We start from the raw sequence: 27,634 nt of genomic DNA, 5'->3' as shown, positions 1-27,634 counted from the left end.
GTAAAATTACTAGACTTATTAATGAACAAATAACAACTAGTGGAGGCCTATATTATGAAAAGAATAAGTTTCATTTTGGGGTTAAGTAAGGTAGAAACAACACTCAGTGAACACTTGGAAGCCAGAGACTAAGAGTTTAATTTAAAAGGACAATCTCTGGAATTCTCTGATTCTAGAAATCAGCTTTCTTTTTAATAAAAGTGATATATTAAGTGATTATTTTCTTCTCTTGGGAGCCTACATCTGTCTCTATATTGGTTCCAGACTGAGGATGGGGAGAAGGGATCAAGTACTTATTGATCCACTCAGACTCCAACATCTTGGTAAATGGGCAGACAACCTTGAGAAATAAATAAGAAATGAATGAGGGAGGGGACAAAATAGCATGGGAAATCAGTGTTTTGATCAAGGCTGGGGCTTTACTGTGTTAGGCCATGTGGGTTTTCAAGCCTGAGTGGGGCACAGAGTCAGACAGGTAACTTGAGACTCTTTTGCCAGCTTCGGCTGACCTTGCAGGTGTAGCTGAGGCAGGGATTAAGTGTTTTTAGGCATTGTTGGGTGGAATAATATTTGTAGCTTTTATTGTGTCTCTGAGCCAATTCTTCAGACCTGCACTGTGAAGTCCAAGAGTAGATGTGTGGCATGGCCTTAAGACGTGGCTGCTAGGTAGGCCTTGTCCACTTCCAAGATGTGTCACCTGCTCTGGGACCCTCAGGTCACTCTTCTTGGTGTGAGCCCCACACAGCAACAGAATGGGGGGAAAAGCTCTTTAGAGAGAGGAAAACTGTGGCTTTTCCACCTGGTCCATTCGAGTCAAAGAGTCTTTAGTAGCAGATGAAAATGCACCCCAGAGGGTTCTGTTGCCTACACAAAATAAATGATGAAGAATGTGAGCAAAACAGAGGAAGTTATGAAGAGTTCTCTGACAATGATTATAAATACTTACAGCACTTGAAAGAATCATCTGGGCCTTATGTGCTTAAATCCAAAATACCTTCCGCATAACAGGAGAGATGAGAAAGAGGAAACTTTAATAATTCTAGGCCATGGAATTACTTTGCCTTAATCAGAGTTTGCATCAGAATTTAAGGAAGATATTGAATTGGTAAATAAAACAGCTGCTATTTTGAGCCCTCAACTGGATTTGGATCCTGACGTTGTTGCAGCTCTTGGTGATGATTTTGACTTTGTTATCCAGCATCTATGTGAAAATGATTTTATCCTTCAGGCTGATGAGGAACAACAGAGGAAGAGGGAATAGATGGAAAGAAATCTAAAGCTGAAAATGGCAGTGAGTGGAAAGATATGGATGGGAAGAAAAGTGATAGGGAGGAATGATGACTATGGTTTTTAAAGCCCATTCTCAAATGAAGATGGTTCGTTTGCCTGTGCAAACCTCATGAAGTCATAGGAAGCCATTTTTTTTTTTAGGAAGAAGAAATAAAAAGTCACTTCATAGAGAATTCTATTACTTCCTCAGTCGCGAGAAGAAAGGAGCAGCTGACCCTACCTGAGCAGTTTGATGAACAATTAAGATGATAACAAGATTGGAGCGCCAGATAATGCCAAATTGGAGGGTTCCATTCATGTATCAATAGATAGCAATCGGTTACATGAAGTTTTTAATGACGGATGCAAAGAGAAGGCAGAGAATTGTATAAAGTTGAATACACTTTAAGACTCTGGGGATGAAGGTCTGCCAGTTAATGAGACTGATGAGTCTGAGGAAGAAGAGATGGTTTCTCTAGTTCTAGAAGAAGCAAAAGAGAAGTGGGATTCTGAATTCATTTGTAGCACATGCTCACATTTATTCAACCATCCTTAGCTTATCAAATATTAACCAAAGCCCAAACAAATCCAAGTATTTAATAAAACAGGAATACCTCTCGATGGCTTACCAAAGAAAGGACTCACAGCAAAACAAGTTAATAAGTGCAGATGATTAATGGCAGTGATCTACTTAAGGTATCAACTCAACCACGTTCTAAAAATGAGAGCAAAGAAAATAAAAGAGCAAGAAAGCAAGTTATAAAAGAAGAGCACAGGGAACAGAGAGCAGAGAAGAAAGCTAACAAATTAGCCTTCAAACTGAAGACACGAGAGCAGGAAAATGAGTGCTGCATTTGAAGACTGTTGAGGGTCCAAAGTTGTAAAAATGGGACATTTAAGAAAAGGCACATCCCCCATTAAGGACTCCTCATTATGTTCAATCATGAATTACAATCTTCAAATGACAGAACTCTGCAATTTTTATTGATAGGTACTGAAAAAACAAGTGTAGTATTTGAACTAATTTTATAGCTCAATTATAAAATAATTGTAGAACAAGTTTGCCCTGCTGACCATCATGTATATCCTGTCATAGTTTTGTTTTAATTGTAATGTCTATTTACGTTGTTTTGAAGGTTTAATTAAATTTAATGTTATGCTATAAACTTTACATTATCGCTAAAATAAATAATTTCATGAATGTGAAATGTTTGGATAAATTATTAGAAAATATCTTCATGACTTAAATCCAAAGGCAACAAAGTTCCATAAGGGCCATAATACTAATGGGTGGAGTCTTAGTTTTAAATTCCTAGTGCAGGCCCTCGATGCGCAGGTGTAGTTCACCTGCCCTGATAATTTTCCTTCTTATTCTGCTTTAAACTATACTCAGGGCCAAGGAGAAATCTGTGAAAGGGTTCACTTCAGGAGTCATGCAGCTTTGCCTATGGCCTCAAAACTTACCCTCTCACCACTATAACACAGACTGTCTTTAATGCACAGATTCTGATGGTCGTTTTAGATATGAGACCCAAACTATTATTTCACCAAGGGAAGAGTGATAGATTTTATCAATGAACAACTAAAACTGGAGGAAGCTGTTAGAATAAAAAGACTATTTCACCTTCTTTTCTTAAGGTAAAGAAACAATCCTGAAAATAGGCAACAAAGCCTAAGGAAGTGATTTAACAGGGATGTTTCTGGAACATTCTAAATCTAGAAATCAGATATGCTTTAGAAATTAGGAGGAAATGGGGGACTTCCCTGGTGGTCCAGTGGCTGGGGATCCACCTTCCAATTCAGGGGACGTGGGTTCGATCCCTGATGGGGAAATGGGATCCCACATGCTGTGGGGCAACTAAGCCTGTGTACCACGGCTACTGAGCATGCAAGCCACAACTAGAGAGCCTGTGCTGCAACTACAGAGCCCATGCACTCTAGAGCCTGCATGCCACAACTAGAGAGAGAAGCCTGTGCACCACAACGAAGAGCCTGCATGCCGCAACTGGGACCCGACACAGCTGAAAATTAAATAAATAAATAAATATTTTTAAAAAAAATAAATTAGGAAGAAATGAGAGTGGTTTGAAAAAGATGCCTGAGTCTTATTCGTAGAATTGGAAAATTTTCAGAATAGTAACAAACAAAGAAAAACAGTATCATTAAAATAGAACTAGAAGAAAGTCTGAGACCTTAAAGAGGCGGGTGAGACACAGTGAAAAGGGACATGAAATGATTTCTCTTCAGAGGCCAGGCTAGAAAGACATAAAAAAGAGATGCCCTAAAGGCAGTTTTTTAAAACCCCCAAAGCAGCTCCAGATTACAAACTAGCTCTGCTAGCCAGCTTCAAAGATGCCCTCAATGTTCCCAGCCTCATAATATTCACGCCCCTATATAGTTTCCTCCTACTTTGTATCTGGGTTCGTTGGTGTGACCAGTGGAATAAGGCAGAAGTGGTACGTTACTTTCAAGGGTAAGTCATAATAAGATGTTGTAACTTTCTTCTTGCTCTCTCTCTTAAATCACGTCCCCTGCTGAAACCAGCTGCCATGTCGTGTGAACACTCAGGATGCCCTGTTAGGCCAATATGCAAGGAAGCGAAACCTTCTGCCAAAGTCAGTGAGGAACCAAGGGGTCCTGCCAAGAACCATGTGAGTGAGCCGTCTTGGAAGTGGATCTTCAAGCCCCAGGAAAATGGTCAGATGATTGCAGACACACACACAGAAAAAGACTAAAGAAAATGTTCATCTGTGGGGTGTTGTAACCATGAATGGTTTTTGTTTTCTCTGTAATGTTTATATATTCAAAGTTTTCTAAAACTAGCATTGTTTTAAAATTTAAGATTAGAAAAGGCAATGATATAAGTAATAGGTATGGAGGGGCATGCATGGCCATGAGCGTGGCTTGACAAAGGCACAGAACCAGAAAAGGATGAGTTTACAGCTGAGTGAGACTGGCGACCCCCCAGAAGAGCCTGAAACTAGGACTGGATGCAACTGATCCAGTACAGAAGTGGAGAGGTGAGACCAAGAAGGGAAGGAAAGCAATACTAATGTGTTCAACAGTAAGATACCAGTGTGGGCAACTGGAACTCAAGTCCATTGGAGACTTCTGGGGGATCCACCCAAAAGAGAAAACAGCTGGGGTATTTAATCACCAACCCTCTTTGTCATTGGTTGATGGCTTTACAGCGATGTACAGCTCTTGCAAACTACCTTATACCTAGACTAAAGGCAATCCTGCAGCCAAGGTGCTCATGGTAAGAAGTGTACAGGAACGCAGAGGACTGGGGAAAGACGGTCACACACACAACGAAGAGTCTGCTAATCTGCCACATGAGCAAAGGATATATGTGGGAGACACTGGCCAATGACACTGGGAGGATAGACTGGGATTGGCTTGTGGCTTTCTAGTCCTAAATAAAGAGTTTGGACTTTATTTTACGAGCACTTAAAGAACTAAAGAGTTGACTTAAAATAATTTTTATTATGCAAAATTTCAAACATATATAAGATTATAAGGAACAGTATAGTGAACCTCCATGTGCTCATCAACTAGTCTGAGTAAGCATCAACTCTGGCCTATCTATCTACACTCCCATCCATGTTTTCTCACTCCATATGATTTGAATCAAATCCAGGGATCATATCAATTACTCATAAATATTTCAGTATGTATGCATAAAAGATAAGGGCCTCTTTTCCTTTCTAATACAACCTCAAAACCACTATCAGATCTAAAAATAATAATTCCTTGGGACTTCCCTGGTGGCGGAGTGGTTAAGAATCCGCCTGCCACTGCAGGGCACATGGGTTTGAGCCCTGGTCCGGGAAGATCCCACATGTCGCAGAGCAACTAACCCCGTGCACCACAACTACTGAGCCTGTGCTCCAGAGCCCACAAGCCACAATTACTGAGCCCACATACCACAACTACTGAAGCCCATGCACCTAGAGTCCATGCTCCACAAGAGAAGCTACTGCAATGAGAAGCCCGTGCACCGCAACGAAGAGTAGCCCCCGCTTGCCACAACTAGAGATAGCCAGTGTGCAGCAACGAACACCCAACACAGCCAAAAATAAATAAATAAATAAATAAATAAATAAATAAATAAATAAATAAATAAATAATAAATAAATAAATTCATTTATTTTAAAATTCCTTAATACCATCAAATGCCCAGGCAATGTTCAAATTATTAATTGAAGGAAAGTTTTTAAGAGAAAAATTCTGTGGGAAAAGTTACTCTCATACCAGTATACAAGATGTATTAAAACCAAAAGAACCAGCACAGAGAAGGGGGAGTATAAATGCTATCACAACAGGACAGACATGAGAAAGCCAAGGTGTGAGCTAAAGTGATGGTAACTGGGATGAAAACATGGACCTGAGTGAGAGAGAGACCTGACAGGACTCAGTGAAAGCAAAGATAAAGGCGGCACAAACGTAACTGCTGGGACGTAGAGAAGCACAGGGGACAATTGACGTAGGATGAAAGATGATGAATTTAGTCAGAGATCTATTGGCTTTAAAGATGAATATCTGGTTGGAAATGTAGAGAGGCTACCTGGAAGATGCAAAACCATGGTTTGAGGGAGAGATTGGGATTAGGGATTTAGATTTGAGAATCTCAGAGGTTATGGCTAACTGAGAGAAAGTGCATAAAACAGAAAAATAGTAAAGGGCAAGACAGAACTTCATGGTTGCCTTAAAGAACTAGATATTAAAACAAAAGCCATGAAGGAAGACAAAAATGGAACAATCAAGGAGGTGAGAAAGAAACAAGAACTCAGATTTATCACAAAAGCAATTTCAAGAAGGATGAAGAATCCCAAAATATAAAAGGTATAGGAAAATACTCTGGGGACTCCAAAGTGCATTAAATGCTCAGAAGTATTCTATCATATATTCTGCAACTCTTAAAGAGTTCCCATCGTGTGCCAAAGACCATGCTGGAGGTCCTGGGGATGAGATGGAAAATCTGGCTCAGACCTTTCCTTCTTGGAGCTAACAGTATAGTGAGAGAAGCAGATATTAATCAACTGATTGTACAAAGAAGTAATTAGCAACTGCAATGAGTGCAATATGGGGAAATCCAAGATTGTAGGAATGAGAGTGCACATTAGGAGAATCTGATCTATTCTGGGAGAGTAGGGAGGATAAAGGATGGTGTCCTTGGAATCTTGAATATATTTGATAACCACATCCGCAGGAATTCTCTAGCATTGCTATTGGACTTGTTAGTAAAGAGTGACATCATTGTTTTTGCCATTAAAAAAAGAACATGAAAACATGTCATCCACATTTCCTAGTGAAGTCAACTAGACCTCATTTTGAAGGAAGGAGGACTTTAAGAAGTTTTTATAATAGGTTCCTTGTTGAGACATTTTGTACAAATGTTTACAAAGAAAAGAGACATCATCAAAAGCAATGTGTAGGAACATTCTAAATTACTTTTAATAAGATCTGACATACGAGTGTCATAATGCAAAATGTGTATTTTGCCTTCAATTTCTGCCATAAAAATATTTGTCACGATTGAAACAAATATTTTCTTTTGGAAATCAATATTTTGGTTCTCAGGGCTCAAGCAAAGGTCTTGTTTGGAAATTACTTTTGTTCATACTTACAGTGAGGACAGAGCTCTGCAACAGTAGAATACCATGCCAGCAACCACTGATCAGGCCTTTACTGTATTCCTACACTGCTCACATCTGATGAACTCATATATGTAAAGTTACCTCCAAAGAGATGAAAAGCAAAGGCTTTAAGACCTCATCTATGCAACAAATAGTAAACTTTAAAGTTGATGTATCTAAGAATTAAGAAATCAAGCTCAGAGATTTGAGTGGTGCTCATATGTTTTAGAAAACACTTGGATGCAAATTAATCGTTAAAATATCCTTGGAATACTCTTGGGATTGTTTTATTATTATTGGAATATTATACTTCATTATTTTTAAAATCAAAAGTCAGACTTCTTTTAGAAACCTTCCTTGAGAAATAGGCCAAGCTCAAAAGTATTAAAAGTTTATTGAGATGGTTTCAGATTTCACATTGCAACTAGTCTCTAACAAACTATTACTTGTTGACATTTGGTGTAATATTAAAGAAGAATATCCACAATTAGCTGAAAAAGTTATTAAAATTATCCTCTCTTTCCAACTACATATTTGCATGAAGCCAAGTTTTCTTCATATACTTCAACCTAAATACCATATTGCAACAAACTGAATGCAGAAGCAGATAAAAGAATCCAGCTGTCTTCTACTAAGGCATATATTAAAGACATTTACAAAAATGTAAAACAGTGCCACTCTTTTCACTACTTTTTGTTGTTATTCTGAAAAATCTATATTATGTATTTTAACACATAATTGGTATTCATTATTAAGTGAATTAATATATAAATATTTCAAAGATTTCTCAGATTTAATATCTAATGTGATAAATACTCATAGATATAAGCTACATAAACAAAAGCTCTCTGGGGGCCTTCAATAATTTTTCATAGTGTGAAAGGGTTGAGAAATCCTGGATAGATACAATTTCTGTTTACCATGTTTACTGTTTGTTATTTTGGGTCATTCCTGGGATGCTTTAATGTACTCCTTATAGTTTACAGTCATTAAAGTATACCTTCCACTGAGTGGTTTATTTCAACAGTATGGACAAATCAGCAGTGCCAAGGAAAGAACAGGGTATTTGCCCCTACAGGTTTTACATAATTTCAAGAGAAAACAAAAAGTTATTGTCAAACTATATTATAAAATTATTATCAAGGGACTTCCCTAGCAGTCCAGTGGTTAGGACTTCGCCTTCCAATGCAGGGGGTGAGGGTTTGATCCCTGGCTGGGGAGCTAAGATCTCACATGCCTCACAGCCAAAAAACCAAAACATAAAACAGAAGCAATATTGTAACAAATTCAATAAAGACTTTTAAAGTGGTCCACATCAAAAAAAATCTTAAAAAAAAATATTGTCAAATTATGTATCACCTATGCTGGAATTGTACTTTTTTTTGAAACTGAAAATATTTATGTTTTTCCTAACTATAAAAGAATCATAAAGCCTATACTATACAGTAAAGAAGATTTAATAAGTCACCCCAAATCTACCCATCACCCAAAGATATACATTTCACTATATTTTCTTTCAGACTTCTTTTTCATACTATAGTGAATGTGTGTGCCTGTCAAGGAAGAAATAATCCATATATAAATTTAGCTACAAGAGTTCCATGAAAATGAAGAATTTCAGCTTGGAAATCTCTGGATTCTGAAAATCATTGGGATCTGAGTAAGAAAGCTATTGTATAAACCTAAGTGTTAATTTCATTAAATTAAATGTATACTGCCTGATATGCTATAATAATTAAATTAAGTTTAAAATCTAAAATGTAGCTGAGTAACAGATCTGGACATTAAACTGTCTTCCAGCTAAAAATTTTAATATACAGAAGTTCTTAATATACAGAAGCTATTCTACTAATCATATTGAAATGCTGTTACACACTAAAATAAGCATGAGTGAAAATCATAGTTCTATTTTGGTATCTGGTATTATTAAGAGTGCCTGTATTTTGGACTTCCCTTGTGGCACAGTGGTTAAGAATCCACCTGCCAATGCACAGAACACGGGTTCGATCCCTGGTCCGGGAAGGTCCCACATGACGTGGAGCAGCTAAGCCCGTGCACCACAACTACTGAGCCTGCGTGCCACAACTACTGAAGCCTGTGCACCTAGAGCCTATGCTCTGCAACAAGAGAAAGCCACCGCAATGAGAAGCCCGCGCACCGCAACGAAGAGTAACCCCGGCTCACAGCAACTAGAGAAAAGCCTGCGCGCAGCAACAAAGACCCAATGCAGCCAAAAAATTAATTAATTAATTAATTTAAATGTTGTTTAAAAAAAAAAAAAGGCCTGTATTTAAGAAATCTTGTTTCATTGCATCTCTAGCTTATCTACCAATTTAGCCTTAAAAACTTACTTAAAAAATATAATCCTATACATTTACCAACAGTTGTGTGAAAGGTTAAGAAGTAATTAGCAATAAATGTTTCTTAAAGACCATCTGCTTTCAATTTTTCCTAAGATGTTTTTATCAACCTTCACTATAAAAAATATTAACTTTCCACAAATTAGCCATATTTGAAACAATTTTTAAGAGGGGAGAAAAACTGGTAGAACTGACCATTATACAATAAAGTTGAATGGTAACATACAAAATACATTGGAGAATGCTTTTTTTCTTAACTACCTCGCAAATGTTTCAATGCCATGCTTTTAATTATGTAATCTGCTCTCCTAAAAAAGGCAATAGGTAATTTGGGGCCTCCAGAATTATTTTTGTATCACTTTCAGGCGTCACTGATAAGTTCCAGCAATCACATTTTGAACAATGATTATCTAAAATAATTTATTGAAGCCTTAGAATTTTTTTAGTTTTACCATATTGAAAAGTATCTCACTACATTTCACTATCTTAGATTAAATGGAGTTGTGAGCAAAATTAAGTCAATTTATAGTTTTAACTTAATACACATTGCTTATAAACTTTAATTTTTAATTATCTCTTCTTGATTTCACAGTTGCCTCACACTGCCCATTTGCATAGAGCATGGATATGAACTGAAAGGCACCAGACATGAAAAAAGGCATTCACAAACTAATATAAATGCAGTCCAAATAACAAATATGAGAATCATGTTAACTTATTGTATTTTCAGCCTAAAAAAATGTTAATCTAATAATTATGTTACTGTCATTGATGAGCATACTTAATAAACATGAGGAGCACCTACTAAAAACATATACACTAGTTTTAGATGTTATCAAAATCACAGTGTAATTCAAATGGGTATTAAAATTTTGGACTTAAAATAGTTCCATTTATATGCATGTAGATGTTCTCACAGGCTGTAGAAAGTCCTCACCATGTTCATTTTAAGATGGATATATACAGCATTTACTTCAGTTCACAAAGTGTCGGCATAAAACAATCTACAGAAGCTTTTTACAGGGTTTAAAAGAGTTCTAATCACCCATGCCAACTGCACTCCTCTCTCAACACAAAACTGCTTTTGAAACCAAGCATTCATTTGTTAAAACAAGGCATCTGCTGTTAAAGAGATTGATTATCCTGGGGCCTGACCTAATTGGGAGATTAGATATGGTTCCCTACTCTGGATGGCATGGTTTATAGAGAGAGAGAAAAAAAAAGAACAAACTTCTTTTGAACTCCAGTGCACTTTTACTTAATTCTAATTTTCTTTAAATAGAAAACAAACAGTATTGCAAAGCAGTATTCACCAGTATTGTCAGGTTGGTGAAATTGGTGTATTATGAATTATGAATTCACTGAGTTTATCAGGTCATTTCGTTAGTAACAGGTACATATCCACTTTCATCACATAATCCAAACACTATCAATAAAATGACTTTTTTGTCATATCCCACTGAGTTAAGATCACTATAGTGGATACACACACACACACACACACACAAATCTGGCCTTTTACTGATGGTATCATTTCAGTTTTTTCTATAGCCAGTTAGGTATCAGTTTTTCCCCCAAACACAGACATCACCTCATTGCTGTGGCTAATTGCATTTTTCTTCCTAGCCTTTGACAACGAGACCTTTGTTAATGCTATTCACCAGTATATCAGACTTGGGTCATCCATCCAAAACATGACAAAAGACCCAGATGCTCATGTAAATTGCACTCCCCAAAAGTACTGCCCTCTTCCTCCATGCAGATGCAGATCCATGACCCCCTTCCATTTTTGTTCACTCTCTTTGTTTTCACTTAATCTGTCACGGCCATTGGAAAAAGTATTTATTCATAGACTTTACGAAACAGTATGCTTTGCTTACTCAATAGATCAAATAATCAGATAATTATGAAATTAGATACAATTTTCTATACAAAATTTAACAATTGCTTATTCCAGTTGAACTTCGAAATCAGATCCATTTTCCAGAATAAAGACTTCTTTCTACTCATTTTTTACTCCTTTTTTTTTTTTTTATGGTTTTTATTCTTCAATTTGTTAATATGGTGTATCACATTGATTGATTTGCGTATATTGAAGAATCCTTGCATCCCTGGGATAAATCCCACTTGATCGTGGTGTATGATCCTTTTAATGTGTTGTTGGATTCTGTTTGCTAGTATTTTGTTGAGAATTTTTGCATCTATATTCATCAGTGATATTGGTCTGTAATTTTCTTTTTTTGTAGTGTCTTTGTCTGGTTTTGGTATCAGGGTGATGGTGGCCTCATAGAATGAGTTTGGGAGTGTTCCTTCCTCTGCAATTTTTTGGAAGAGTTTGAGAAGGATGGGTGTTAGCTCTTCTCTAAATGTTTGATAGAATTCACCTGTGAAGCCATCTGGTCCTGGACTTTTGTTTGTTGGAAGATTTTTAATCACAGTTTCAATTTCATTACTTGTGATTGGTCTGTTCATATTTTCTGTTTCTTCCTGGTTCAGTCTTGGAAGGTTATACCTTTCTAAGAATTTGTCCATTTCTTCCAGGTTGTCCATTTTATTGGCATAAAGTTGCTTGTAGTAGTCTCTTAGGATGCTTTGTATTTCTGCAGTGTCTGTTGTAACTTCTCCTTTTTCATTTCTGATTTTATTGATTTGAGTCCTCTCCCTCTTTTTCTTGATGAGTCTGGCTAATGGCTTATCAATTTTGTTCATCTTCTCAAAGAACCAACTTTTAGTTTTATTGATCTTTGCTATTGTTTTCTTTGTTTCTATTTCATTTATTTCTGCTCTGATCTTTATGATTTCTTTCCTTCTGCTAACTTTGGGTTTTGTTTGTTCTTCTTTCTCTAGTTTCTTTAGGTGTAAGGTTAGATTGTTTACTTGAGATTTTTCTTGTTTCTTTAGGTAGGCTTGTATAGCTATAAACTTCCCTCTTAGAACTGCTTTTGCTGCATCCCATAGGTTTTGGGTCGTCGTGTTTTCATTGTCATTTGTCTCTAGGTATTTTTTTATTTCCTCTTTGATTTCTTCACTGATCTCTTGGTTATTTAGTAACATATTGTTTAGCCTCCATGTGTTTGTGTTTTTTACGTTTTTTTCCCTGTAATTCATTTCTAATCTCATCGCGTTGTGGTCAGAAAAGATGCTTGATATGATTTCAATTTTCTTAAATTTACTGAGGCTTGATTTGTGACCCAAGATGTGATCTATCCTGGAGAATGTTCCGTGCGCACTTGAGAAGAACGTGTAATCTGCTGTTTTTGGATGGAATGTCCTATATATATCAATTAAATCTATCTGGTCTATTGTGTCATTTAAAGCTTCTGTTTCCTTATTTATTTTCATTTTGGATGATCTGTCCATTGGTGTAAGTGAGGTGTTAAAGTCCCCCACTATGATTGTGTTACTGTCAATTTCCTCTTTTATAGCTGTTAGCAGTTGCCTTATGTATTGAGGTGCTCCTATGTTGGGTGCATATATATTTATAATTGTTATATCTTCTTCTTGGATTGATCCCTGGATCATTATGTAGTGTCCTTCCTTGTCTCTTGTAACATTCTTTATTTTAAAGTCTATTTTATCTGATATGAGTATAGCTACTCCAGCTATACTTCTTTTGATTTCCATTTGCATGGAATATCTTTTTCCATCCCCTCACTTTCAGTCTGTATGTGTCCCTAGGTCTAAAGTGGGTCTCTTGTAGACAGCATATATATGGGTCTTGTTTTTGTATCCATTCAGCCAGTCTATGTCTTTTGGTTGGGGCATTTAATCCATTCACGTTTAAGGTAATTATCGATATGTATGTTCCTATGACCATTTTCTTAATTGTTTTGGGTTTGTTTTTGTAGGTCCTTTTCTTCTCTTGTGTTTCCCACTTAGAGAAGTTCCTTTAGCATTTGTTGTAGAGCTGGTTTGGTGGTGCTGAATTCTCTTAGCTTTTGCTTGTCTGTAAAGCTTTTGATTTCTCCATCAAATCTAAATGAGATCCTTGCCGGGTAGAGTAATCTTGGTTGTAGGTTCTTCCCTTTCATCACTTTAAGTATATCATGCCACTCCCTTCTGGCTTGCAGAGTTTCTGCTGAGAAATCAGCTGTTAACCTTATGGGAGTTCCCTTGTATGTTATTTGTCGTTTTTCCCTTGCTGCTTTCAATAATTTTTCTTTGTCTTTAATTTTTGCCAATTTGATTACTATGTGTCTCGGCGTGTTTCTCCTTGGGTTTATTCTGTATGGGACTTGCTGCGCTTCCTGGACTTGGGTGGCTATTTCCTTTCCCATGTTAGGGAAGTTTTCGACTATAATCTCTTCAGATATTTTCTCGGGTCCTTTCTCTCTCTCTTCTCCTTCCGGGACCCCTATAATGCGAATGTTGTTGCGTTTAATGTTGTCCCAGCGGTCTCTTAGGCTGTCTTCATTTCTTTTCATTCTTTTTTCTTTAGTCTGTTCCGCAGCAGTGAATTCCACCATTCTGTCTTCCAGGTCACTTATCCGTTCTTCTGCCTCACTTATTCTGCTATTGATTCCTTCTAGTGTAGTTTTCATTTCAGTTATTGTATTGGTCATCTCTGTTTGTTTGTTCTTTAATTCTTCTAGGTCTTTGTTAATCATTTCTTGCATCTTCTCAATCTTTGCCTCCATTCTTATTCCGAGGTCCTGGATCATCTTCACTATCATTATTCTGAATTCTTTTTCTGGAAGGTTGCCTATCTCCACTTCATTTAGTTGTTTTTCTGGGGTTTTTTCTTGTTCCTTCATCTGGTACATAGCCCTCTGCCTTTTCATCTTCTCTATCTTTCTGTAACTGTGGTTTTTGGTCCACAGGCTGCAGGATTGTAGTTTTTCTTGCTTCTGCTGTCTGCCCTCTGGTGGTTGAGGCTATCTAAGAGGCTCGATGGGAGGCTCTGGTGGCGGGTAGAGCTGACTGTTGCTGTCTTTTACTCCTTTTTGAACTCTCAAGATAAAACCAAGTTTGTCCTCTTTTACTGAAGGAAAAAGGTTTCAAGCAGAAGAGCAGGATTGAATCATTCATAAATTACCTCAGAATTAAAAAGTTAATTTAACTACTTGATGCTTTTTTACTGCTTTCAGTAAAATTGCATTAAGTATTACTTACTCAGAATTTCTACTTTCTAAAGTCTCAAGTAACTTAAAAATAATTTCAAGAGACTTAGAAACTATCAATACTATAATGATGCTTTTAGAGGGAGATTATTATGGATTCAAATGGCATCAGGATCATACTATGTGTGTAGATATATCTATATTACAGGATCAAGGCTTCTTTCTATTCATTTTCACCCTTTATATATTTTCATCTCATATATTTTAATATACACTATGTTTTAGATACTAAGTCACAGTAAGAGAAGGCAGAAATAGATAATTTTTTAAAAAACCAATTTATCCAATAGCAATCAACAGCAATATTTTGGTATTTTAGAGAGAGTTAAAAATCAAATTAAGGTATATGAATTTCTGATCTCAATTTTAAAGGTTTTCAAATTTAATTAAAATTGAGTGAAAACTTAGTAAAATGGTAAGAAACTTCTAGGGTTCCTAGAGCTACTATGCAGTCACAAATACAACCACACTAAATTTACTACGCTCATCTGTTTGTCATGATACCAAAAAGAAAGGCAGAAATACTTTACTGAACTTATTTAATAAAATGATATCAAACACTAGTAGCCATAGAAAGCTTAGCAAATATTATGGAATATATACGTAACGTTAGGAATTGAGTGACGCAGGCCATCAGTTTATTGGCATTGTCTATGATGAGGCTGAAATGTGCAGGCCTCTCTCTCTGAATCAAGTCAAGACAGAGAGCAGGACAGCTTATACAAAAAGAGCAACGGAAGACAGGGCACACAAAGCCAAGAGGAAGGATAGGAGATTTTGTAAATGACTGAAAATTTGGAGGAGTTAAAGAACCAGAAATCAAAGACACCAAAGATGTCTTTGGAAAGGAAAAAAAGGAGGGAAATTGATGAATCCATGATAATGAGGCAAAACCTGGGATTCTCCTGGTAATTATAGCACTCACCAGACTTTAAACAGTGAAGAAATACTCGAGTGCTTCTTGCCTTGACTGTTACTATAACTCTGCAATCTGTACTTTACATCAGCTACACTGATGTTACTGAAACATCACTCTATGTTGTTCCCAAGTCCTAAAACCTTCAATGGCTCTCTAATGTCCTGGAACAGTACAAATTTTCCAGCCTGCCACACAAGACTCTCTAGAAAAAAGACCCAGATGTGATCTAATTACATGAGGACTGTGTCCCGGGTAAAGTGAGCTAGTTTGGTGCTTAAACTTTGGGTCTATCGATTTTAAGTTCTGTGCCTGTAATGTCCTACTTATATGTCTACATCTACTTTTTCTTTATGACTCAAATTGGAGTTAATATTCTTCATTAAACCTTCCCTAACCACCACCCATATCTGCCAGCCAGTTCTAGGCACTCTTTAAGTTCTTTGTCCTCCAAGAAACATTCCATAGTTATCTTTGAATTCATTGTGCATTTGCTGCATACATTCACTTGATACTCATCTGATACCTCCTATTTGCAGCTATTTTTGTGTATCGGCTCCCCAATTAGATTTGCCTGGCAAAGAAAGGCTGTTTTCTTTTCCCTCTTGCAGTCACACAGTACCACATCATGAGATAAATAGTACTCAATAAATATCTATCGAGAAAAAATATCTATTGAGAAAAAAATGCTCAGTATTGTTATTTCTCCTTGGTTGACTTTTCTTCCTATTGTCCACAATGGCTGCTCAAAAAAACCTTGTCTATCTCTGCCTCCCCCACTTCCCTATCTTGCCTCTTCCTCCACTGAGAACTAAAAATTATTGCAATACTGTGATTTATAGAAAATTTATGTATTTGGTCATCCAGATGACCAAATATATATGAGAAATATATATATATACAAGCATACATATACAATGGCCAAATATATATATATATAATGATAAATATTTGGTCTTCATCCACAGTTCCTGGCTCACAGCTCCCAAAGCCCTTGAAATTTCCTGATCAATAAGGGCAAAAAAGATAATATTTGGTCTCTTGCCTTCAGTTCCAGAAAAAGCTCCAGGGAAGGTGACTTTTGGGTCCCACCCAAAGGACGGGGGCTGGTCGCCAGGAAAACCAACTCTGTGATTAGAGGGTTAGAACTTTCAGTCCCACCCCCTGATTTCCTGGGGAGAGGGGTTGGAGGTTGAATGAATCGCCATTGGCCAATGATTTAGTCAATCATGACTATGTAATGAAGCCTCCATAAAAACCCAAAAGGACAGCTTTTATCCTTTTTCAGGGAGCTTCCATGTAGGGAAACCAGAACACCTCATGTGCCACACTGCCAGGCTCCCCGCTCCAAGAGGACAGAAGCTCCTTTGTTCAGGACCTCACCCTATGTATCTCTTCATCTGGCTATTTATTCATATCCTTTAATACTCTTTTATAATAAGTTTGTAATTAGTGAGTAAATAAGCTTTCCTGAGTTCTATGAGCCGTTTTAGCAAATTATTCGAAACCGAGGAGGAGGATGTGGGAACCTCGGGTTTGTAGCCAGTAGGTCAGCAACACAGGTAACCAACCTGGGCTTGAAACTGGTGTCTGAAGTGGAGGGTGGTCTTGTGGGACTGAGAACTTTACCTGTGGAATCTGATTCTATTTCTGGGTAGAATCAGATCGTGTCAGAATTGAGTTGAATTCTCGGACACTGCTGGCATCAGAGAATTGCTTGCTGCTGTACAAAAGCCTACACACACACACACACACACACACACACGCTGGAATTGGGTCCATGAACCCTTTGCAATTATCCTCAATGTTTCATTAAAAATAAAAATTTCTATACTCTCACCTCTTCTTTCTTGTATATTTTCATTTCCCAAGAAACTGTCTCTTTTAAGGCTTATTCTCCACTTAGGTCCTCGATGCCACTGTTTTCTGTGGCTTCTGGCTCTATTAGTTACACCTTTCCAACTTCCAACTTCAGTTTTTATATTTCTTCTGGCTCTCTTTCCTCTATATTCCTAAAAATAAAATTCCCAAGATCCAGCAGTTGTTCATGTTATTTCCCCCACTCTCCAAGCCTCTAACTCACAAAACTTTTGCTTCTATCTCATTATCCCTCACTTCCAAACTCCTTGCAAAAGACTTCCATCCCCTCTCCATGCCCCAAATTGCTTCCTCTTAGTTCACCAAAGATCTCTTGAGTGCAAAATCAAATGATGTTTTCCCAGTCATTCTTAGTTGTACTGAATTGCGTACCGAACCACTAAAATATTTTCCCACCCAACTCAGATTCACTAAGTAGGTTTTTAGGACATTCATTTCATGATTTGCCTCCTACTTCTCCATTTCTTCTGAGTTTCCTTCGTTGTATCTTCTTCCACCATGTGACATTTTATTAGTTACTACCCCCAATTCCTTCCCTGGGTCTTTTCCTGACCCAAACTCACTTGAACTCACCCAAACTCATCTCCATGTATACAATTCCACTATGACCTCTAAGATACCACACTTTATTCTTCAGAGTTCAAACACATGAACACATTTTCAAAATGTCTCTCAGATTTGTCATCCCTTCACATTTTTATTGTACTGGACATCCTCACTTCCTTTTGTCGTAACTATCCACAGAGTTGGCAAGCTGAGCAGAAGCCTGGATTTCAATCACCAACCTGTTCCTTAGCCAGAGCATTTGTATAGTACACAAAATAAAAAACCATTTCTGCTGTTGCAGTCCTACGCAGGGTACCCTTTTTAGCTGCCCGCTCTTAACCTAAAGAGAGTACTTCACACTGGGCCCCACCTCTTGTCTTTCTTCCTCCACTTCTGGCCTCTTTCCCTTGCTCCAACCCCTATCCTAAGCCCAGGGTCTTCTCTCTATGCTGAAACCTATGTTTCCATTAGGTTTCCAGACATTTGGCTTCATTGTGTTCCATTGCTGGATGAGTTCCAGGAGTTTCACATCAAAAATGGAGGGAAGGACAGGGCATAAGGACCCCTCAAGCTAGATTACTGAAAATCTAGTCAGACCTTCCACACTTTCAGGATTCATATCCTGCTATCATCTAGATGGCCTGGACCTTGGATAAATTAATCCAACCTCCTTCTACAACTTAGTTTCCTCCATTGTAAAAAATGCAGGTAATAATAGTACGTAATTCATGGGCCTGTGAAGGGGTTAAATACATTGATTCACATAAAGCACTTAGAAGAGCGCCTGGCAGAAAATAAGTGCTCAATTAATGGTAGTTAGCATTATCATTACTTCTTCTTTGTCATAATGTTAAGAGAGCATCTGTCCCAATCTCTGCCTTAAATTGCTTTACCTAAGGACTCCTTTAGTTATCCTAGACTAAACAAGTACCAGACAAGTACCAGGAGAGTTGCATGGGAAAGTGGAGGAAAAGCTACCTAAATAATAATAATAATAACTAATAATAACAATAGTATAACAATAACAAGAATAATATATTAATAGTATAACCAAAGCTTCACTTGCATTATCTAAAGGAATCCTTACAGAAAATTTATGTGGCAAGTACTATTATTACCTCCGTTTTACAGATAAGGGAAAAAATTCTTAATTTTTCTTAAATTGTCCAGATAGTCTGCCTCTAAAAAGTTTCTAGAACATGCTATTTTGGCATCCCTTTCTTGCACATTTGCCTAAGAACTCTGCTTCTGATAGATTGCTTGGAGATTCCTGCTTCATTAAGCAATGCCATGACACTCCACCTCCATGCTACCAGTAGTAAAGCTCTTTCTCTTGTGATCCAAATGGACTTCTACCACATAAGAATTTGCTGAAACTCTGAAGAGGGTTTTTATTCCATGCCTTCAGCAGACTTAAGTGGAAAATGAATGAATGGGATTCAAAAGTCTGGGGCACTCTTTCCCAATAAAGATAATGTATTTTCCTCATAGGATTGCTCTGGCAGAAGCCAGCAAGGAGAATGAAAACTCAAATTTCTATACAGGCATGCAAGTTGGCCAACCTAGCTACATCCATTCCATGTCTGCCTGGGAGAGGGGACGAGCAAGGACCATGACCATCCCCAACTCCAGGTGACATATCCTTCAGCCAACAGGGTTTCTGCATACATTCCCAAAACCAATTATTTCCAAAGTGGGATGTGTGCACAAAACAATTCACTGGGGTACAGGAAGAAATGTAGAATTCCCACTTATATTGACTCTTTAAGAAAATAAACTAAGCTGTACTAAAATGTAACAAGTGGATTGACACTGACACCCTCACAGTCCGCAGGACAGAAAGTCACAGGTCACGACTAGTATCCCCAAAGAAATGAAAGTCAACCGTTGCAAATGTAATGGCTCTTTCTCTGTGCAGCTAACAGTTGGTACTGTGCTATCTAACAAGAATTTCAGAAAAATTAACATTCATGTTCTTTCAGAGAAAAAGTGACTTTTAAAATGAAAAATTTTTTTCAAGACACTCAAGCTACTGAGAAAGCATGTCTGTGTCAATTATTTTTTTTAAAAAACTTCATCTGAACATTGAAAAACTTGGAAACAAGTTTTTCTAATCTATTTATAATATTTCTAAATTACAAATTAGTTCCAAGGGCAATTAAAAGATAAAAACAATTAGTTCAATTAGTTCCAAACTAATAGAAAGGTGTTGTGTTTTCATAGTTTTAAGAAATGGACCAAAACTGCTTAAACCTTCGTTTTAGACCCATTTTTTAAAATTATAACAATACAACAGTTTTTAGTTTGTAAGAACATCTAATTGGCACCAGGAAAATGGGGAATTTAATAATTTTTCAAGGCTTTGCATAATTGCTAAATACAGGTAAATAAAAATAAGAAGTCAACAATGAACTCTCATTAGGATCTTCATATCTTTGTGATGTAACTTTTTTAGCTCTGATGGTCAAAAAAACAAAAACTCAAAAAACAAATAAAAAAATCCAAGTATTAAATTAAGCTGAAGTATCTGACTTCTAAATCACTCTTCACAAATAATTAAACCAAGATTTTTAAGAATAAGGAAGCATATTAACCAGAGGCAAAGAATATACAAATCAATTTTCACTGCAAAGTAAAGGAGCTGCTACAGTGGAGGATTACGGGACTGAATGTCAATATTATGACATAGTATGAGTGTGTTTCATGTTTGGTAATAGCAATCATTGTTGCTTTTGTTGTGGTCATCCATGTACAATGCTTGGTGTCAGTCTATCTCTTGTAAAAATAAAATACAGTGTGTGTGTGTGTGAAAAAAAAAATTATTACAGGATAATGGCTATAATTCCCTGTGCTATACAATATAGCATTGCTGCTTATCTATTTTACATATAGTAATTTGTATCTCTTAATGCCATACCCCTAACGTATCCCTCTCCTCTTCCCCTCCTCACTGGTAACCACTAGTTTGTTTTCTATATCTGTGAGTCTGTTTTTGTTTTGCTATAAACAACAAAAATAAAAACAAATTTAAAAAATGAAAAAAAAAAAATAAGGAAGCATATTAACCATGTAAGTCTTAATACAGTTAATATATTTAGTGAAAGTAAAATTATTTTCTAGTGATACAAGAATCATTTTTTAAAATAAGTATTTCTTTATCTCATCTTTCTTAATTTCCTACATACATATACATACACACACACACACATATACACACACTATACCTAATACTGTGGAAAATGTCTATAATTTAGAGATAAATAAACCTATATTGGCGTGTATTCATTATCTTCTCTGTTACTGATGAGATACACTATTTTAAACAAGATCTTTGAGAAAGAGAAGAGGAAGGTACATTTACACTTCCAGAGTCCTTTGAATAATCTTCCTTCAAGTTCCAGTCTCCCAGAAGACACAGGCAAGTGTACTTGGGGCCTTAAGTTCTTCCCACTCTCCTGATCTTCTTCCTAAGGCAGGCAGCCATCCTAGGAATAGCAACACATAACTTCTTAATTCCCTAAGATGTTCAACTTCTGTGTTAACAGTAGCATTTTTGGCTGCTCTTGAGAAGTAAATATCATAATTTCTTATTATTTTAAAGGAGATTAAAGGTAACTCAAAATTAATGAGAATCTTAATGTAAAATTCCCAAAACAAAAAGAAATCTATCTTATTAATAATTTTTTAGTTATACAAACTCATAGCCACACATTACTTTTAATAACAAAATTCCGTGAATAAATTTTAAAAACATCTAAATTTATGTAAACTAAAATGCTACAGTCCATTGTTTCACATACTAGAGTCTGCAAGAATATTCTTGGAGATATACTAATTAAATGAAACTTGATTTCAGGTTTTCTTTTGTTCTGATAATGGCGTAACACAGGTTTAAAGAGGTATATACTGGATAACCCAAACAACTGCCTTAAAACAAAACTGCAATCTATTTTGGAGTTAAATGTTACCATCTATATTTACAACCATATTGGGACTAAGCAATCATAAAAAGACACGATTTAATATTTAATCCACTTGATCTCCAACATTAAACCAAAAACTGTGGAATTCAGTAAGCCTTTTTGCTCTTAGTTGATGTTAAACAGGTTATACACATCATTCAAGAATTAAAAACACTGTCATAGCCAATTTATATGTAGAAAACCTCAGCACAAATAATAGAATTAATGTGCATGACTGATCTGTAACCTGATAAACATGGCTTGACTACTGTATTGTTTGAATGAGCTATAAACACAATGCAAGTTATAAGAAAATTGTTTCAGTTGAAAAAGCCAAGTTTATCTAAATAGAAAAATATAAACAAATTTAAAGTAAAGTGATTTTCATGTTCTCACAAAGCTTTTTTTTTCCCATAAACGTTTTATAAAATGGTACTAACAAATATTTGAGAAAGACCCAACTTTATGGCTTATTTATTTTGTTTTGTCTATGGAATGTCTCAAAAAATACTTTTCCGCTTACTCAAATAACATCTTAGTTGCATTATTAGTTGGTAGATTCAGCAGCACTAATTCACCTATATTTACATATTAAGCAATAGTAAAAATGACTCTCACCTACAAAAGATTCAGAAGCAACAAGCTTAAAATGTACTATAGGCATAAAATATTTAACCAAATTTAATATGTAATTATAAAATCATTTAATGCATTAAATCTGTTTTTATTAATTTAATTGCAACCATGGCTTTTAATTCTTCACAGAGGCTTTGTGTTGTTAGTTTCCATATCAGACACTCTCTGAGCTGTTTTCACTTACATTTTAAAATATACTCTGCTGTCAAAGTCAACTGATTGCAGAACCCATTCTTCATATATATATTACACACACACACACACACATATATATATATATATATAAATGTTCCAAACAGTCTCTGAGGATTAAATAGGAATAAGAGTACCTACCTTTCAAGTTATGCCTTTTGGTGCCTAATCATGGTTGAGCTATGGAAGACTTCTAAGTGACTATATATTACTTGTCATAATAGAATTATGATAAAATAATACAACATGGTAATACTTTCTGATAAGAACAGCCCATGTTTTTCATTACAAGAAATTATGGAATTATTAATAAGTTTTCAATAATTTTTGTACTTTTTACTAAAGATAAAATGTTAATATCCTATGTATGCAACTGGATCATTAAAAATGATGAATTATGCAGGTACAGAGATATATTTGTTAAGTTTATTAAGTCATTGTTTATTAATAAAATTTCATGATTCAAATTTGTTCTATCATTTTGAACATGTGGACCAACAATCAAAGAGTCCTCAGAAGGAAAGTATTTGGGGAAGATGGATCTTTAGGAGATTTACATTACATAATTTAATTCTTAAGCTTATGAAAAAATGTAAACATTCATTAGATCTACAAAATAAACCTTAAGTAAACAGAGTAGAAAATTTCTGATTTTAATTCTTGCTCTTCACATCAAATGAGAAATGATCTATATAAGAAATAGAATAACTAAGACTTATGACAGCATCCTTTCTTTTAAAAAGAGCAAATTCCCCATACTGACATAAATATCTATGTGCATAGAATTTTTAACCTAAATTTAGTGGATAAATTTAATTTAATTTTATTAAAATTATCATAAAGGTAAGTATCCCTGTTTTACCCATTTTAGAACAAAATGCTCTATTTCAAGATATTGGGCTCAAGAATAAAATAACACCTGGAAACGTGATGGAAAACTGTCATAAGTCTATCAGAATAATGACTCAACTACCTAAAATGTTTTCTTTTTCCAGGTAAAAACAAATATGCAACTTAAATGTAAACGTAAATAAATATGTTTTGGGGCATGTGTGTATGCATACACACTACATGTTTAAAAGAAGTGTAACAGTTCTGTAATATATTATGATCCAACATTTCAGTCTGATGTGTTCCACACATACGAATACCTTAGAAATCACTAAATTCTTTTTTCCTCATTTCACTTTGAACTAAAGCACATATACATGGACTGTTTTTTAAAGGTATTCTTTTACACGTAAACAGTGCCATCTTGTGGCGTTTGAAACTATTTGCACACTGGCATAAAATTCATTAAGGACTGTAATTGCCATTTTCTTGACAAGTATACAGGTTATTGAACACCCTTAATCTAAAATCAGTTAATATTTTAAAAATAAGAGCATTTTCCAGCATGTCTTCAAATAGAAATAATTTTAAAAGAAACTAAGTCAAGAACCCTAGATTCTATTACTATAAATCTTCTACTAACCAGATATTGAATCTTAGACTATGTAGTCACTCCGGACCTCAGCTTCCTCATCTCTAAGACTGTCCAGCTAAGTTATTAGTTAACTGCCTAAAATTCCATTTGATTCTAGCTTTGGAAATTTTTATGAGTATTTCTGATTTTAGCATTCTAATATGGAATACAGGTCTGTTTATGACATACGTTTTCATACTCATCTCTTTTATAATTCTAGGTTATTTGATTATGCACTCTGCTTGAATTTTCTTCAGAAATAAATCTTAATTTATACTTCTCCCTGTCCAAATAACTTTCCCCTAAACAATACACATTAGAAAGATGTCACTGAATTGTGAATAAAAGTAAATTCAAGTAACTGAAAACAAGTTTTTAAAAAACCTTCTGTAAAGATAAGGGTGCATGCTTTAGGTAAGATGGGATCAATGTCAAACCAAGTACCCAAAAGCTAATGGGAAAGAAGTTCCACCAAAGCTTCTAGAATCATAAGTGTTACAGTGAAACAGAACAGTCTCAGAGTTGAGCAGCTCTACCTAACATCCTGAGAGCTTTGACCAACTCTACTGTATATGGCAGGCTTGCCACCTTGGATTCTGTACTACCATTTCATTCTTCCTCCATATCAGTCATCAAAACTCAATTCTTTTTTCAAAACGTCTTGCTCTGATGTATACTTTATTACTTAAACTCTGGCATCCATCTAGTCCAGGAACTCAACCTCCTAGGCCTGCATTACTAAAACTGCCATCATAGTTTACTGCTTTTCAAAGAGTGATTTAAGAACTTGCATCAGAATCATTTGGGATGCTGGTTAAATCATGTCATCTCCTAGACTCCAGAAAGTAGACCGGCACTGTCCAATAGAAAGATGACAAAGGTCATCTATGTAATTGTCTATGTTCTGGTAGACAGATTAAAAAACTAAAAAGAAACAAGTGAAATTATTTTAATAATATATTTTATTTAATCCAATGCATGTAGAGTATCATTGCAATATGTGATCAATTACCAAAAAAAAATCAATATACTTTACATTCTTTTTTTATACGAAGTCTTAGAAATCTGGTACTTTATACTTGTAGCATGTCTCAATTCACACCAGCACACTTCAAGTTCTTAAGTCACATGTGACTAGTGTCTATGGTACTGAACTGAACCAGACTGAAAGAAGGAGGAACAGAAGCCAGGAATCCACACAGTTTGCAAAATACCCAAGTCATTCTTTCACATGCTCAAGTTTGAGAACCACCACTCTAGATGGTCCACTACACAATCTATTCTACTACCATTACTGAATTTACACTTGAAAAAAAACGCCCCTTTAATTACAACAATCCTAAGAATTTAGAAATCCTTGTACATCTAGTTCAATCAACTCAAATAGGTATTGGTATTCAAAGCTCTCTAAAAGTGGCCTTACCGCATCCATTCAACCTGCTCTCCAACTGGAAAACATTTTGGGTTCTTCCATGTAGTTTTCCTAGGCAAATATTCAAATATTCATTTAACAAATATTTGTGGGGCACCCAATAAATGTCATCATGAATCCTCTGCCAAAACAGGAAGATACAAAAGATATCTTTAAATAACGATAATGTAATTGTTTTCATTGCAACAGTGAAAGCAGTGCTCTGAAATAGCACTATGGGATGCCATGAGAGTGCCTAAGAGCAGAACCTTATACTCTGAGGGGTTAAAGAAAATTTCTTTAATGCAGTAACATTTAAGTTTAAAAAGTATGAACATAATCAGAAGTTTGAACAGATAAAACTCAATTTCTGGGCAGAGGAAAGCACCTTACAAAAAGCTCTGAGTTTGAAACGTTACTAAAGGAGTAGGCAGGTTAGGATAGTAACCTGAAAGGAGGCTGCCAGGTAGGCAGAAGCCAGATAAGATCAAATTTATGAGCCTTCAACTGTTTTTAAGTGTGCATATTTAAACAAAACTAGATTACAAATCCTCAAAAAGCACAGACCATGTTTTCTAAGCCTTAATTATTTCTTACACCTCCTCCTAGAACACAAAGAAAGTATTAACAAATACTTCCTCTATATATGGAAATCTCATATATTTTGCCAGCCTTCTAGAATCTCCAAAATTATACTAACGATTATTTGCATCTACTATATTATTATGAAACTGAAGGAAGTCTTTCCTGAAGTGCTAAGTAGTTAAGTTCCTTAGAAAGAGAGACAATTTATATATGAAGTAAGGTGGGCATCATGTTCTACCAGCGTGATGCCAGAATTCTGGCTCTAACCCAAAATCCTGGTGGAAGGAGTGAAAAGGTGGTGACTTAAACACATGCATACACACTTGTACCACAGAGACTAAAGAATGTAAGGAAAATATTTCACTGGGTCAAGTCAGCTTATTACCTATTATACCTGGTTCACTCTTCAAACTGATCAAATTCTGATACATAACACTGTGACGAGGCAGAGTTCTGAGATGGCCCCCCCAAATTTGTGGCTTCTAGGGAGCATATACTATATAATCCCTGCCCTTGAGTGTGGCCAGACATGTAATTATGAGGCAAAATCACTTTGAAGATTAGCTTCAACAAAGAGGAAATTATCCGGCCGGAAATGACCTAATCACGTAAGCCCTTTAAAAGGACCTCCCTGAAGTCAGAGAGACTGCAAGTGTGAGAAGGCCTATGGAAGGACTACCTGGCAAAAGCACAAGACTGGCCTCTGGCCAACAGCTAGCAAGCCAATGAGAACCTCAATCTAAGAACAAGGATATTAATTCTGCCAGGAACCAAGGGGGTCAAAAGAGGGCCCCAGATTTTAGATGAGATCCCACCTGCAGACAGGTGCCTTTACTTCAAACTTATGAGACTATGTAGAGCACCCAGCTATGCCATGCCCCCGACTCCTGACTAACAAATGGGTGTTGTTTTAAACTAATTTATGATAATTTGTCACGCAGTAATAGAAAACGAATACACTCAGGCATTTTTCTCATATAATTAAGTAACAGTACATCTGGTAGCTAAGTTTCTCAGACTTCATTTTACGAATAATTTTCCCACCTGCTTTAAGTATAAAATTGTTTCGCATCTCACATGAACATTAGCCGTGCACAATCTCCTTAATACTTCTCATCCTAACATTAAAAGTCATTGAATTTGTGAGTCAAAATTCACTGAAAAGCGCTTCAGTGCTGATGGGCCTTTTTGGTGAGGTGACCTTACTCCCGACCAGTCGCCTAGGGGTGGACGGGTACACCGCTCAAGCTGGCCCAGCGGACGCAGCCTCCTGCTGCCCCCAGACTCCGCCTCGCAGGGGGGCGGGACATAAACGTGAGCTGAGCCCAGAACAGACAAGGGATAGAAAAATGCAAGCAGTTCGTCCCTTTAACCCCTAACCCAATTTCTCAAGAAAAGCCGCCCACACAGTAATCCCTCTAAAACTGTGGCTGAGCTGCCGCGCACGCACTTGCTTTACGAATTCCCAAAGCATCTAGCAAGTTCCAACCGCCCACTAAGGATCCCTGGGACCACTTATGGCGCAGCTGGCGGACAGTTCATATCACTTTCAAAATATCTTTCAAACTCGGGAACTGTGCTCCTTGGTCGCTCTATCCCCAGACCTAGGGAGCGGCCACTAAAACCTGGACCTACCATCCTCCCCCCCTGGGCGC

The 27,634-nt window shown here is 36.4% G+C and overlaps 1 pseudogene; it reads left to right on the top strand.

Annotated features, from left to right (window-relative positions):
- The first annotated feature begins 688 nt into the window (after positions 1–688).
- On the top strand, positions 689–27,358 carry LOC137763536 (protein LTV1 homolog pseudogene; annotated as a pseudogene).
- The last annotated feature ends 276 nt before the right edge of the window (positions 27,359–27,634 follow it).

The sequence above is a fragment of the Eschrichtius robustus genome, chromosome 4, assembly GCF_028021215.1.
Source record: "Eschrichtius robustus isolate mEscRob2 chromosome 4, mEscRob2.pri, whole genome shotgun sequence".
Taxonomy (NCBI): domain Eukaryota; kingdom Metazoa; phylum Chordata; class Mammalia; order Artiodactyla; family Eschrichtiidae; genus Eschrichtius; species Eschrichtius robustus.
Note: the sequence above shows the minus strand (reverse complement) of the source record. Positions and strands in the feature narration are given on the sequence as shown.